The 15,651-nt window shown below is 31.9% G+C and overlaps 1 non-coding gene across 1 annotated transcript; it reads left to right on the top strand.

The window, feature by feature from the left end:
• The first annotated feature begins 6,118 nt into the window (after positions 1–6,118).
• On the top strand, positions 6,119–6,225 carry LOC115802957 (U6 spliceosomal RNA). The gene has a single exon (XR_004023545.2). It is a non-coding gene; the product is annotated as a U6 spliceosomal RNA (small nuclear RNA).
• Positions 6,226–15,651: the final 9,426 nt, after the last annotated feature.

The raw sequence follows: 15,651 nt of genomic DNA, 5'->3' as shown, positions 1-15,651 counted from the left end.
AAATTTTGATGAGAAATGGACTTAGATATTTTCTTCTTGGGGGTCTTACTTTATCCATGATCAGGATTATTTATTCCCCATAATGTTTTTCCTCTCTATATATTTAAAAATATCTAACAAAGCTTATATCTAATACTATACATTGACATTTGTTGTTAAATACACTGCTGCAAAGTCCTTTAAAATTAGTGAATAAATGAAGTAGAGCATTAATTAGATATTCAATTTATACATCCTTTTTCAAAATAGGAAAAGATATTCTTCTGTAAATTTTTAGCACCCATTTCTGACCTCCTATACTCTCCAAAACACAGAGTTCCAAAATTAACTATGAATTCTACTAAAATTCAAGTGTTACTCAACAGGCATATGTTAAATTCTGTCGAGTAGTTTTTGCCCAGTGAGAGATTAGTAGATTTACTTATAATGATCAATTTTCTAACACATAAAAATGCTTTATGTAAATTCACTCAAGTTTGGGTAGACTGTCTACAAAAATGGCCACCAAAATTCTCTCCATCTTTGTGTTTTTATACCTTGTCTTTAATCAGCAGTTGGAAACTATTTCTGTGTCAATTGAACCAGGGTTGCCTTTATTTATTTTGACCATCAGAATATGGCAGAAGTGATGAAGTGTGAGTTCTAGAGACTAGATCTTAAGAGAGCTGGTAGCTTCCCTTTTGCTCTCTGGAACCCAAAGAGCATCCTGTAAGTAAACTTGTCTACATCTCTGCGGGAAGAAAAGCCACATGGAAGAAAATTGAGATACCTCAGCCAATAGCCAGCGTCAATGCCAGGCATGTAAATAAAGCTATTTTGAGATTGTTAGGACCAGCTGCTCCCATCTGCAAGTGAGCAAAAGAGAGACCAATAAAAGAATTGCCCTGCTGAGACCAGTAACCATTAGCCTCATGAAAAATCATAAATTGATTTTACTTTAAGCCACTTTAATTTGTGATAACTTGTTTGAGACAACACATAACCAATATAAAGATGAAGGGGAAACACAAGGCATAATCTAAAATTCACTCATTTTACTTGATAAGAAGCATCACAGATTTTAGAAGATCTTTTTTTTTTTGTCACTTGTTTTTCTATTTACATCCTTTCCATGATTAAGTTTAAACTTTTTTTTTGTTGGCAAATTAAAGCTAGCTCTGAAACTAAACCGAAACATCAATGTATATCAAAGGATTTTGAAAATGTACAGCAATGTATGATACAAAAATTAAAGTACATTAATAAAGCCTATAGAAAATTTTCTTCCCTGTGTTTCTTGAACAAAACCCTGTTTAGCACTGACCTTAGGGCTAAACATTGGATTGAATGCCTCCTGATCATGAAGGTACTCCTGGAAACATATTTCTATTTGAGAAATTTTTATTAGAGGAGAATTGCCATATTATTAAAACCTCACTGAGAGTTAGTACAACATTGAAGTGTTACCCCTATCAAATATCAAAATTAAGTAAATTTTACAGTAAAATTTTGTCCCTACTCAATTCATCCCACCCCCCCCCTTCCCCCTTGGTATCCATACGTTTGTTCTCTACATCTGTGTCTCTATTTCTGCTTTGTAAATAAGATCGTCTATACCAATTTTTTCAGTTTCCACTTATATGCATTAATATACAATATTTGTTTTTCTCTTTCGGACTTACTTCGTTCTGTTGGGAGATTGGGATTGACATATACACACTATCGATACTACGTATAAAATAGATAACTAATGAGAACCTACTGTATAACACAGGAAACTCTACTCAATGTTCTGTGGTGACCTAAATAGGAAGGAAATCCAAAAAAGAGGAGGTATATGTATATGTATAGCGGTCTCACTTTGCTGTAAAGTAGAAACTAACACAACATTGTACAGCAACTGTACTCCAATAAAAATTTTAAAAAAATAAAATTTTGCCCCTACCGATCTGTCACGGTAATTAGTGACTTGTGCTATTACATTAGTCAACATGAACAGTTTGACTAAAAGTAGTTTCATTCCATAGTATTTTTCAGTGTATTCATAATGAATAGAGACTTCCATTGATTTATAATTTAAATAGTAAACAAAAAATTTTAGACTTGTTTTGATTGTTGGACACACGCCACCTGTCCTTCTCAAATCTGGAAGCTCATTAGAGCCTACTACAGCAGAATAATTTCTACAAAGTATTCTGATGTGCTGTCAGGGTTGTAATCCATTGCCTTTATAAAGGACATCCCTTCACTGCAAAAATCATTCCTGATGAATCCTGAGTAAAACCATGAAATCTCCCCTTTATGCCTTGGCAGCCACATGCTGCTTCTAGGCTTTCACCCTGATATTTTCATGCGATGCCTCCTTCCTCCTCTGGAGTATCTCAGTGTGCTCCCTGGACCAAATGTGTCAGATTCATCTGGGGTGACTGTAAAATTTAAATTCTCAAGCCACTTCCACGACCTACTAAATCCAAATGATTAGAAAGAGCCTAGGGATCTGTATTTTAAACCAACACAGCTGTTTGCCATTTTCTTTTTCTTCAGTGAAATTATGGGCAATAGCTACCGTCTGAGCCATGCATTTTATCAGATATAATTTGTGCATCACAGTTAAACTAAAGGATGAATGCCTAATAGGAAAAACTTCCAAAATATTATTCATCTTTTAATGTTACCCTACAGTGACTCACCCTTCCAATACTGGATTTTCACACTCAAAATGAGGGAAATTTGAAGTTGGTTGATGATTTTAAGTTTCCCTTCTATTTTCATATTATAGTATGCAAATCGCTCCTAGAGAATCTACCTACCATGTCAGTGAGGAAGGAGTTCTCCACCAATGATTCCTAACAGCAGGGGACAACAATTTGTATTAGAGATAAACACTTCTGATGTACAAAACTGCACTCAATGTACTCTGAAATATGACATGTTGTAGATCCACCCCTTATGTGGACTAGTGCCTATTGCAGAAACAAGGATGCAGCTGGTTTCATTAAGCTGACAGCACCAAGATATGTGCGAATATATGATGTGATGATTTTTTTTTATATACTTCATCATCCAAAGATGAAGATAAATTGTATTGAACCAGCAGCTTTCCAGCTGAAGAGTGTTTAAATTGTTAGTGTGAAGCTGAAACAATAATGCCAGGATAAGAGCCAGGTTTTATTATTGGTGATAGAGCTTGGGTGGATAAATTCTAACCATTTCATTTAAACTTTCCAACTTTATATTATGTATGAGATACAATGAAATGGAAAAAATATAGCAATAGGGGAATGTGAAAATAAAAGCAACTTTACAAAATCAAGGCATTACAAAGGTCAGCTTCTCTAGGAGAAGGTAAATATTTCTGTATTTTAAATTCAATCATGGAGTTTGAAATATATTTCCTATATCATCTTGCCCTATGCTCAATCTATAGAAGGGAGTAGATCAATTGAAAAAACTGATTTGTTTTCTGACTTCGTCATTACTTTTCTATGAGATCTTGGGCAAATCATGCATCTCTCTAGACTGTAGTTTCCTTTTATGTAAATTTAGATCATTAAGTAAGATGAGTTGAAAGCCTTAATTTTGGAGAATTTTATTGATAATCCATGGAGATTTAGTGTATATAAACAAGTTATTTTAAAAATAAATAAATTCTATCCTTACAACATTTAAGATAGAAAAACATTTTGTGCCAGCTCAATAAATTATGAATTTTATTGAGAATTTTTAATTTGCCAATCACTATGTTAAGCTATTAATATAAATTTTCTATTTCTAACATTCACTGCAACATTAAGTCATAGTATTGTTATTTTCCCCTTTTAACATAGTGGAATTGAGGCTTAGAGAGTGTAACCTGCCCAAGATCTCACAGTCGGTAATAGTTGCAGCTTGATACCCCAAGGATTGTGACTATGGATTCTGTGGTCTTAAAGATGGTTCCGTTATAAATAAGTTGGCACCTTACTATATGCGTAGTGTGTTCTTGTATCAGAATAATAAAGCCTGTTATTTGTGTCAGAATACTAAAGCCTGTTATTTTTTCATTAAAATCTATTAATTCTCTAGCAAATGCTTGTTGGAATAGATTCCAAATCACAACAATTTTTCCTTCTTTTTCACCTGTACTTATTCAAAGGACAGTGTCTGTCAAGCATGTCCTGAAAAATAAAGTAATGTAGGTGGATTAACTCTACCAGATACGTGAACATTCTGTAAAGCCTCTAAAATTAAAATAGTATAGAACCATATGAATAGACAGACCAACTGTATGGAACAAAACACTCAGAAAGAGGTCAAGAACATTTGAAAATTTTATATATGATAAGATTAGCATTTCAAATACTGCAAAAATAGAGTAACTTTTCAATAAATGTTATTGGAAAAACTGTATAGTCATTTGGGCAAAGAAAAAATTGGATCCATAACACACATTATACAGCAGAATAACCCCCAACAATTTTAGAGATCTAAATGTAAAAATAAAATCATACAAGCAGGAGAAATAAGCATGAGAAAAATTTATTTGTTACCTGGGATTGGAGTCAGCTTTTCTAAATTTGTCTGAAAAATCCAGAAAAAAATAAAAGATTGATAACTGGTTCCATTAAAGAAAAAAGAAAAATTGCATGACAGGAACACCAGAGTCAAAATTAAAAGACCATAACAAACTGGAAGAAAAATGTCTGTAACTTTTTATTTTTATCTCAAACAAGGAACTCATAAAACCAAGAAGAAAAAAACTAAAAGCCACTTAGAAATAATTTTTCACAATAATACAAAGTTTCCAAAGATTTAAAAATGTTAAAAGCACCTGTGAGCATCTGAGAAGATATTCAGATCCAAATTAAATCTTTACAGAGATATAATTGTTTATATTTCAGACTGGCAAGCTCCAAAATCTTGTCAACACCCTCTCTTTAGAGAGATGATAAAAAATCTGACATTTTCAAAATTGCTCAAGGGAATGCAAAATGAAGTGAATCTTATGGAAATTATCTGGAAATATTTAATAAACATCCATAACCTTTTATTATTTTATCCAGGAACCCCATTTCTAAAATTTTGTCATGAACATTTATGCCAAGAGAAAACTTATATACAAAGTTATTTGTAAAAGAATATATTAAAATCAACACAAACATCCTTCCATAAGAGGTTAATTGAATATACTCCAGTATATTTACAAAATTATATACTAACAAATCATTTATAAAGAACAAATGAGGAGCGTCTATAATTTTTTTATTAATTTGTGCTTAACCATTTTTTTCTCACTATCCAACAAAATGTATTTTTGAATCGTTATACAAGCAAAAAGAAGTAAATCTTACAATTCTCTAAATCTATACCTTTCTTTTATTTCTTGATGTATTTCCTTTATATTTGACAACATCCAGGAGAAAAAAATGGGTGAAATGACAGAAAAAGCTACTCCCTAGATATTTATGGGTGATGTTGAAAAACCAATTATATACAATAAATTTTAAGAGAAAATAAAATTACAATAGCTATTGACACATACATGTAGAAAAATTGGAAGCAAATTTCTAAAATAGTGATTGGTGGCTCTTCCTATTAACTGAATCAGTTCCACCAATGTCCAGAAATTTAGAATATTTCCAAAAACTCTCCACTATCTCTGTCAAGGCTTTTTAAATTTTGTATTTATGTAAATCAGTGTGAGATTAAAAACACCATAATTATTTAGTTTATGTCATAGATATAATTAAAATAAAGCCAAAAATAAGGTTATATTGCAAATATTTTAAAACTATTTATGGGAAGAAATAAAAATCAATTCTAGTTGATAAAAAGTAGTTTTTGCTTGTTTTAAAGGTCACTGAAAGAGGATAAAGTCTAGATTTAATAAAATATTACAGAGTGATATCAATAAAATTATTAAGTAAAGAACTACAAAATCCATTCCTGGTTAAAGGCAATCTACAGACTCAATGCAATTCCTATCAAATTACCAATGGCATTTTTCACAGAACTAAAATAAAAATTTTTAAATTTGTATGGAAACACAAAAGACCCTAAATAGCTAAAGCACACCTGAGAAAGAAAACAGTGCTGAAGGAATCAGGCTCCATGACTTCACACTATACTACGAAGATACAGTCATCAAAACCGTATGGTAGTGCTCACTTTGGCAACACATATACTAAAATTGGAATGATACAGAGAAGATTAGCATGACGCTTGCACAAGGATGACATGCAAATTCGTAAAGCATTCCATATTTTGTGCCCTTTCTCACCGTCCAGACACCCTTTGCTCTTCAGCTCCAAAGGAAAAGCTATGGATCAAAAGCACAACATCTGGCACTCAATGCTGAAATTGTGATTTTTCACTATAAAAAAATAAAAAGGTATGGTACTGATACAAAAATATAGATCAAAAGTCTTTTGACTTTTGAAATATAGACCAATGCAATAGGATAGAAAGTCCAGAAACAAACCCACACACGTATGGTCAATTAATCTATGACAAAGGAGGCAAGAATATACAATGCAGAAAAGACAGTCTCTTCAATAAGTGGTGCTGGGAAAACTGGACAGGTACATGTAAAAGAATGAAGTTAGAACATTCTTTAACACCATATACAAAAATAAACTCAAAATGGGTTAAAGACATAAATGTAAGATCTAATACTATAAAACTCTTAGAGAAAACAATAAGCAGAACACTTCCTGACATAAATCGCAGCAATATATTGTTGGATCCACCTCCTAGAGTAATGAAAATAAAAACAAAAATAAATAAATGGAACCTAATTAAACTTAAAAGCTTTTGCACAGCAAAAAAAAACATAAACAAAATGAAAAGACAACTCACAGAATGGGAAAAAAATATTTGCAAATGAAGTGACTGACAAGGGATTGATCTCTAAAATATACAAACAGCTCTTGCAGTTCAGTATCAAAAGCACAAACAACCCAATCAAAAAAATGGGCAGATATAAATAGGCATTTTACCAAAAAAGACATATAGATGGCCAAAAAGCACATGAAAAGATGCTCAACATCTCTAATTATTAAAGACATGCAAATCAAAACTGCAATGAGGTACCACCTCACACTAGTCAGAATGGGCATCATCAAAAATTCTACAAACAATAAATGCTGGAGAGGGTGTGGAAAAAAGGGAACCCTCTTGCACTGTTAGTGGGAATGTAAATTGGTACAACCACTATGGAGAACAGCATGGAGGTTCCTTAAAAAAGTAAAAATAGAACTACCATACGATCCAGCAATCCCACTACTGGGCATGTACCTTGAGAAAACCATAATTCAAAATGTTCATTGCAGCACTATTTACAATAGCCAGGACACGGAAGCAACCTAAGTATCCATCGACAGATGAATGAATAAAGAAGATGTGGCACATATATACAATGGAATATTACTCAGCCATAAAAAGAAATGAAATTGAGTTATTTGTAGTGAGGTGGATGGACCTAGAGTTTGTCATACAGAGTGAAGTAAGTCAGACAGAGAAGGACAAATATCACATGATATCACTTATATGTGGAATCTAAACAAAAGTGATACAAATGAACTTATTTACAAAACAGAAACAGACTCACAGACTTGGAAAACAAACTTATGGTTACCAAAGGGGAAAGGTGAGTGGGAGGGGTAAATTAGGAGTCTGGGATTAACATATACACACTACTATATACAAAATAGATAATCAACAAAGACCTACTGTATAGCACAGGAAACTCTACTCAATATTCTGTAATAAGCTATATGGGAAAAGAATCTGAAAAAGAATAGCTATATGTACATGTGTAATTGAATCACTTTGCTGTACACCTGAAACTAACACAATATTGTAATTCAACTATACTCCAAAATAGAGTAAAAATTAAATTAAAAAAGCATTAGTCTTTAGGAAGTACAAATCAAAATCACGAGATATCACTTTATACCCACTAGGATGGCTGTAATATGTAAATGACAAATAACAATTGTTGGTGAGGATGCAGAGAAACTGGAACCCTCATACATTGTGGGAGATATAAAATGATACAGCCACTTCAGAAAATAAAGAAATAGTATCAAATAACCCAGCAATTCTATTTCTAGATATCCATAAATATCAAGGAGAATCAAAAACATACATTCAAGCAAAATTTGTATCGGAATGCTCATAGGAACATTATTCATGGCAGCCTACAAACAGAAACAACCCAAAATGGCCATCAACTTATGAATAGACAAATAAAATGTAATAAATCCATACATACAATATATCATTTAATATTTAGCCATAAAAAGTGCTGATTTAGCCAAAAAGTATTTAGCAAAAAATGAAGTGCTGATACATGCTATGATGTATCTTGAAAACATTATGCTAAGTGAAAGAAGTCATGTATAAAAGGTCACATAATGTATGATTCTCTTTATATGAAATATCCAGAATAGACAATACCATAGAAATAGAAAGTAGATTAGGGAGGGGTGAATTGGGAGGTACCAGGTTTCTATTTACAAATATTTATAAAAATATTCAGTGATGCAAACACTCTGGAATTAGACAGTAATGATGGCTGTACAACATTGTGAATATTAAAAAAACACTAAATTTACACCTTAAATGATTTAAGCTGTGAATTTTATGTTATATAGATTTTGCAACGATTAAAAATGGTATTATTTTATAGGAAACATAGTTAAATTTAAAATATAAATATGTGTAAATGGATATATATTTCATTATTTTATTAATTTATTAAAATTTAAACCATGGAACAGAATGAACAAAATATGTTTAAGGTTCAATATTACCCTTTATACAGAAAATATATATATTTTACAGAAAATATATATATTAAAATATAATATATATATAAAATAAAAATAATATATATATATTAAATAATTATGGACAATGCTTTGTATATATTGATTTACTATCTATCACTTTTATAAAGTTGAGCACTTTTACACTTGAATAATGCTTTCACATATTCCATTTATTGGGCTGAGAAAGATCTAATTCCCATTGCTAATTCACTTCAAAATAAGTAACTGAATAAGGATAGATCTTCTGAAGTGATAGTATACAGCAATGCAGGAAAATAAGCAGATATTCTCTCTTTCCTTCCCTTACACACTTTTACAGATTATCTCTCCCGAAAACATCTGCTGTCACTGCTTCTTATTTGATTCTCCTTCTCACACCAACATCAATTTTTCAGTCCATAGGCTTCTGCCAGAACTGAATTCACCCAGCCCTGGGGTTGGGCAGGTAACTATGGTCTGGGAAATCAGAGCCATACAATATGCTGGTCCCTGCGATTAAGTCATGGGTGTCTCAATTAGAGGAACTAATTGCAGTTAACATTTTGCTTAGAATGTGACCCTACCTGTGCTTTCTAATACTATAGATACTAGCCTTATGTAATAATTGAAATTAATTACATTTAAATAAAATTAGCAGTTTAGTTTCTTAGTCACACTAGCTACACTAGTCAGGTGCTTAATAGCCACAGTTGTTGGATAATGCAGATAAAAGAACATTTCCATCATTGCAGTAATTTCTATTGGACAGTACTACTATATAGCATTTCTATTGGATATATAGTATGGTATTTCTATAGGATAGTACTACTATAGTTTATCTAGACCAGCAGTATCCAGTGCTACTATAATTGTAGTTTTTGTCTAGTAACCACATTTTTAAAAGGAGAAGAAAAAATATAAAATATGTTTTAATAAAATATTTTATTTGACACAGTAAATCCAAAATAGTATCATTTTAAACAGATTATCAAGGTAAAATTGTTAATGAGAGATTTTTGTATTCATTTTTCATAGTATCTTCAAAATATGGTGTGTATTTTACACCTAAAGCATATCTCAATTTGTATCAATCACATTCCTGTTGTTCAATAGCCTCTTGTGACTAGTGGCTAGTATTGGACAGTGTAGATCTAGATGTTATTGCTGGATTTCTCAACCTTAGCATTATTGATATTTGGGGATGGATCATTCTTTTTCTTGGAGGGCTATACTGTATGTTGTAAGATGGTTAGTAGCACCTCTGGCCTCTACCCACTAGATGCCAGTAGCCTCCCGACCCAGTTGTGACAAACACAATATATACAGTCATTGCCAACTGTCTCCTGAGGAGCAAAATTATCCCCAGGCAAGTATCACTACTCTAGGGGAAAAGCTGATCTTTCTTCTGGGAATGCTGGCCCAAAGAATGAAATAAGCCTAGAGCCATCAGGGCTACTAAGTGGAAGCTGAGTATGAAACCAACAGGGCAGAAGCCAGAGTACAAAAATGGGAAGATAGGAGTACCAGTGACATTTTTTAGTCACTTGATCAAGACTCACCTGAATGCTACTGTACCTGTGGATCTTTCAGTGACATAAACAAATACATTTTTTTCCTTGACCTAAGCCACTTTGTGTTTTCTTTATTTGGCAACTGAGATAGTCATAAACAATCTGTCATTACAATCTAAACATGCAAAATGAACCCACAAATATTTCTACTTCAAAAACTGAAGATGATTAATCCTTCCTCCCATATGATTTATGATAGATTTCAGTATCCTTCCAAGAGTTACCACATACAGAATGGAAGTTATTTTGCCTGCTTGACAACAAATCCACAGCTTGACACTTTTTCCAGACTTCTGGTGAGGACAACTAGAGTTATTAAGATCATGTGTAAATCTAAGGTACCACAGGATTGTCAAAGGGAAAAAATAAATAAAAATAAAACTTTAGCAATTTCATCATCAACAAAACTTTTGTGGTCACAAATTTTGTGCACAATTCAATTCTGGGGATATAAAACAATATAAGAAAAAGTAAGAAAGGAACTGCTATTTGTCCAAAGTCTTTATATGTTAGCAAACTTTCTGAAAATGTTGCATATTTACTACTTAATTTTAAAACAGTGAAACACAGGAACCTAAGGTTCAGAGAAATACAAATGTCACTGTATAAACATTTAACAATTTGAACTGATATAAATAATTTCTAAGTATTGATAGAATAGCAAACTAAATTTATCATTTTACTCCTTTAGAAGAATTTAAGAGAAAAACTATCCTATGATTTTGCCCCATACACTATTTTCACTGAAGAAAAAATTATTTAAAAATAACTCTTTTGTCTTATATGAGATCTAATTGGAAAAATATTTTAAAACCAAAGGAAAATGTCACTAAGTGACTTGAACACATGTACTAAGATGAAAACTTAATTAGCATCAATAATTGTAAACCAATTCCTCATAAAGATGAAACATTCTGGGTTCTTCTCTCAAGATTTTCTGGGGTATGCAAAAAAATGAGGGCAGTGAGGTAGTTATTTTCATTTGATTTTGTTTTTTAACCAAAAGTTTTGTAGTTATATTACTTAGAAAACTGATGCTGCTGTGTTTCTTAGGTCTGCCATTTATATTAAATAATCTCATCAGAATAAAATATTTCACAAATTTTAATAAAACTGATAATCAGGTATAGAAATCTACAGGTTTTATCTTTTAAGAATATGTTATATTTATATTACCTTAATCTTATATCTTTTAAGAATATCTGTCTATGTACATATGTATGTATGAATGTAACTCTCTACTTACATTTAAATCTATTTATATCTTTATTAGGGTGTTGCTGACCTCCTAATAATATTTTTGCAGAAAAAGTTTACATTATTCCCCATCAGACTGCCCATAGCACAGCTTACATTGTGATAAAAGTGTTAACAAACATTCTGGTTTTCCTCTATGAAATATCTATATCTAATAAAAATTTAGAAGAATAAACAAACTCAAACAATGGATTTTCAAAAACCAAGAGCTGGAAAAAATGTACTTCTTCTTGTGAAGGCATTTTATTATTTTTTTGAAAGTGACATTTTGAATCCAGCTTATTGTTTGACCCATTCTTCTCCCTCCTTCTCACTATTTGAGCCAAGAAAAAGAAAAAGGAACATGACAGAAATGTTCCAAGTAATGGACTTTCAAAGGAACAACTGTGGGATGGTAAATAGCAGAGTCAAAGTTGGAGATTTGGCTCCTTGTTTGGAACACAATTTTCTAAAAGGAAGCTGCTAGATGTCCTTCCATTTCCAAAAGAAGGGGGAATATTGGCACCTCCAGCACAGTTCATTGCTGCTGTTACCTGGAGAATTTTGAATGGGTTTTGAGATTCTCTGAGAAGACAAAAAATAAATAACAAACAAACAAAACACTTGACTTTGTCTAATTCATAACAATCTCACTAAGACAGGAAAAAATTTTGCATTAAATGTAATGGGCGTTAAACAAACCAGAACATATTTTTAATTACTAAAATAACAGCTATAGCTATAGTAATTCACATTAGGTATGTACATGAGTTGGATGAAAGTGAGAATTATACAATTGAAAAGCATTTTATTTTTTAAAATTTAAATTATTTAGAAATATAAAGCAGAAAAATCTGCTATTCTTATTCTTAGTGGATGTGTATATGTTGATGGTGTTGCATCCTCATGTATATTTGTCGGAAGAGGGAGAAAGAGGAGGAGGTACAAATTTATCTCACCTTCTAGTTTTTCATGCATGTTTCTAGTTGAGGAAACAAAATGGTTCTGACACATACAGAATTATATTTACGATATGTCAGCTATCATATTCACAATATAGAAAATCAAAGATGTCAAATCGCTAAAAAGTTCTATGATTCAGAATGGTAAGTTTTATATGCATTCAACAGTTTTTGGTAAAACTTTATGATTAAAAATAATAAACAAATTGGCTTCCCAATAATTCTAGAAACATAATAGATTTAGCTTATTATCTATGTATGGTTGTTAATTTTGGGCATCAATGTTTTTAACAAACAGGTTGGAATGATTGGTGTTACATCCATTGAACATTTAAGTGATTACTAGGTTTCTATTTCAGTGAAGAACAAATGCGATGATTATTAAGGCCAGTAAGCTATGGTTATTGGATCTCATAGCACGCCATCTAACAGATGAGACAGTCACATAAACTGATAATTATAATAGATTGTAATACGTGCTATATAAATATACACACACAAAAGCTTTCCAAGCACAAAGAAGACAGTGAATGAGGAGTATTCAGTTCACTGGAAGCTTTGCTAAGGAGGCACTTCTTGAAATAGGCTTGGAAGAAATGATGCTTATTTAACCCACTTCTTTCTCTAAAACTCTCTTACTCTACTCCTTCCTGCCTACAGCCTATGTTTTAGTTGCTTCCCTAAATGTGGCTTCTCAGATCCTCCGGAATGACCACAGATCATACTTGACACTTTTACAGCACATCTGCACATATGACAGCATATTTGAGTTATAATGTCAACCTGCCTCATCACACTGACCTTCTTGATGACCACAGTAAATTTATGCAGCAACAACATATGAAACAATGTCTGCACTAATGTTAAAAAGAATGGATGAATTAATTAATATATTATTGGGTTGGCCAAAAAGTTCATTCGGGTTTTCGTAACATTTTTATGGAAAACCCCGAATGAACTTTTTGGCCAACACAATATTTTCCCAGATAGAGCACTGGGGGAAAGGTCATTCCTGAAAGCTGTAATTGCACCTACAAAATGCAATGAAGAATATACCAAGAATTATTTTGTGACCCTAGAACTTAGTATGGTTGGAAGTTCCTTACCTTATTCTACTTCTTTATATTCCAGAATATTTAACAGCTTCTAATATTGTATATAATTTATATATTTGTTGTATGTATTTTTTTTAACCCTGCTACAATGCAAGATAGTCAAAGTAAGGATCTAGCTCTCTTTTGTTTTCTCATGTCCCACCAGAGCCAAGAATAATGCCAAAGGTGATTTCAGTTGGACAATATTAGAACTGAAATTCAAACTCAGGTCTCAGCTATTCATAAAGTAACTTTCCAAAACTGACATTCAAAAATAGACATAACAACTAATGATATTCTTCATAATTTATTTCAACTAAACACTTGTACATTAATAATTTGTCATCTTCAAAATAAATTATAAGTAATAATAAAGCATACAAAAGTGAACGAAGTAGAATATATTCTCTTGAGTTAATCATGTTCTACCATGTAATTCAGACAATTATGGATATAGTTATAAGGTGGAGAGATATTAGTTATGACCGATCTAAGAAAGCACTATGGAAGCACAGGATTCTATCCTGTTTGGAATGATTGAAAAAAGCTTTGTGGATGAGATAGCATTTGAGCTGAAATTTTGAAAATCTGCTTTCTTTATAAAAGAAAATTATAATAACAAATAAATCTACGCTCTCTAAGGTTAGCACTGAAACAATTTATACATGATAAAAGGTAGTTGTAGATACATTTGCAGCTCACATGTTTATCATCTGAGGTTCAACATTCAGTTATTTATTACCTGACAACACTATTCTTGTCTCAGGAGTGAAAAATAAGAAGTACCCTACGGAAAGACAAATCATGAGAAATAAAGTCTTGCCTAAAATTTTTAACTTCCCATGCCTCACTGGATATACTCCCTGCAGTGAAAACTTTGTAAGGCATGGGTTTTACTTTTTTTTTTTCTAAAGAAAGATGATAGTTTCTTTACAAAGAGTAAATTTTTAAAAACAGAAATATGGCATAGATATTTCAGCCTAAAGAACATTAGACTCAAATGCACAACTGTGCAAAGAAAATATTGGCAAATGGAGGATGATTCCAAAGTTATGGTGTGGGATAACTGTGATATTGTGTAATGGGAAGACTGAAAAAGTAGACAAAGGAGTGGATCTTTAGTGACACTGATATGTTGGATTTGATTAAACTAGCAATGGAGAGTTAAGAATATGTGTCAATTTATCTGCAGGATGAATCAGAGAGATCAGAAAATAGAAGCACAGATCCTCAGGATAATATTTTAGCAGGAAATTATTGCCCTAACTAGGGCAACAGAAAAGAATAATGGATGTAAGAGCTCTGAATGGGTTCTATAAAACTTAAAAACGATAAAGTCACAGAAACACTGAAGAATAGAATGAGGTGTGGCTTGGCTTCTTCTGCATTATGCTAGTAAACTCCAGAGAGACAACATGAACATAGAAAAGATGCCAGGGCTAAATGCTATCATAAAACAATCTCAAACTATCTCAAAAGTTTATATAATAATCAGATGAAGTTCTGAAGGTCCATTTGAAATAACCAAATTCCAATGTAACATGGCCAATCAAAATCACAGACACTGTGAATCTGGTAAAGAATTTTCTTTCTAAAATCTACCCAGAAGATTTACAGTTAAGAATAGCAAAATTAACTGAAAAGAAAGAGGGTACATGGCTTAAAACCCCAAATATGTAAATCCATTCCATATCTTAATGAAAATCTTAGTAATGGAATAGGAATACATATAATGATGGACTACAATAAGATGACTGCTCAGGTATATATCTATATATCTCATGTTTGATATTTAACTTCACTTATTTTTTGACATGCAAACATTTCATGGGTAATTAACTGTTGTTCTGTTGTTTGTAAAGTTTTATGTACACTGAGCCATCTATATTTCTTCTTTTGCTTTTATAAACAGAAGAGCAATCATCAACCTGAGGTGAAAATAATTATTCACAGATAGTTTTTCTAGTCATTTTATTTTAGATTTATGTATTTACCCTTTCTAAGTGACAAACTATTT

Source organism: Delphinapterus leucas, chromosome 2, assembly GCF_059928025.1.
Source record: "Delphinapterus leucas isolate spDelLeu-1000000601 "Yukka" chromosome 2, BTC_Dleu_Yukka2, whole genome shotgun sequence".
Classification (NCBI taxonomy): Eukaryota; Metazoa; Chordata; class Mammalia; order Artiodactyla; family Monodontidae; genus Delphinapterus; species Delphinapterus leucas.
Note: the sequence above shows the minus strand (reverse complement) of the source record. Positions and strands in the feature narration are given on the sequence as shown.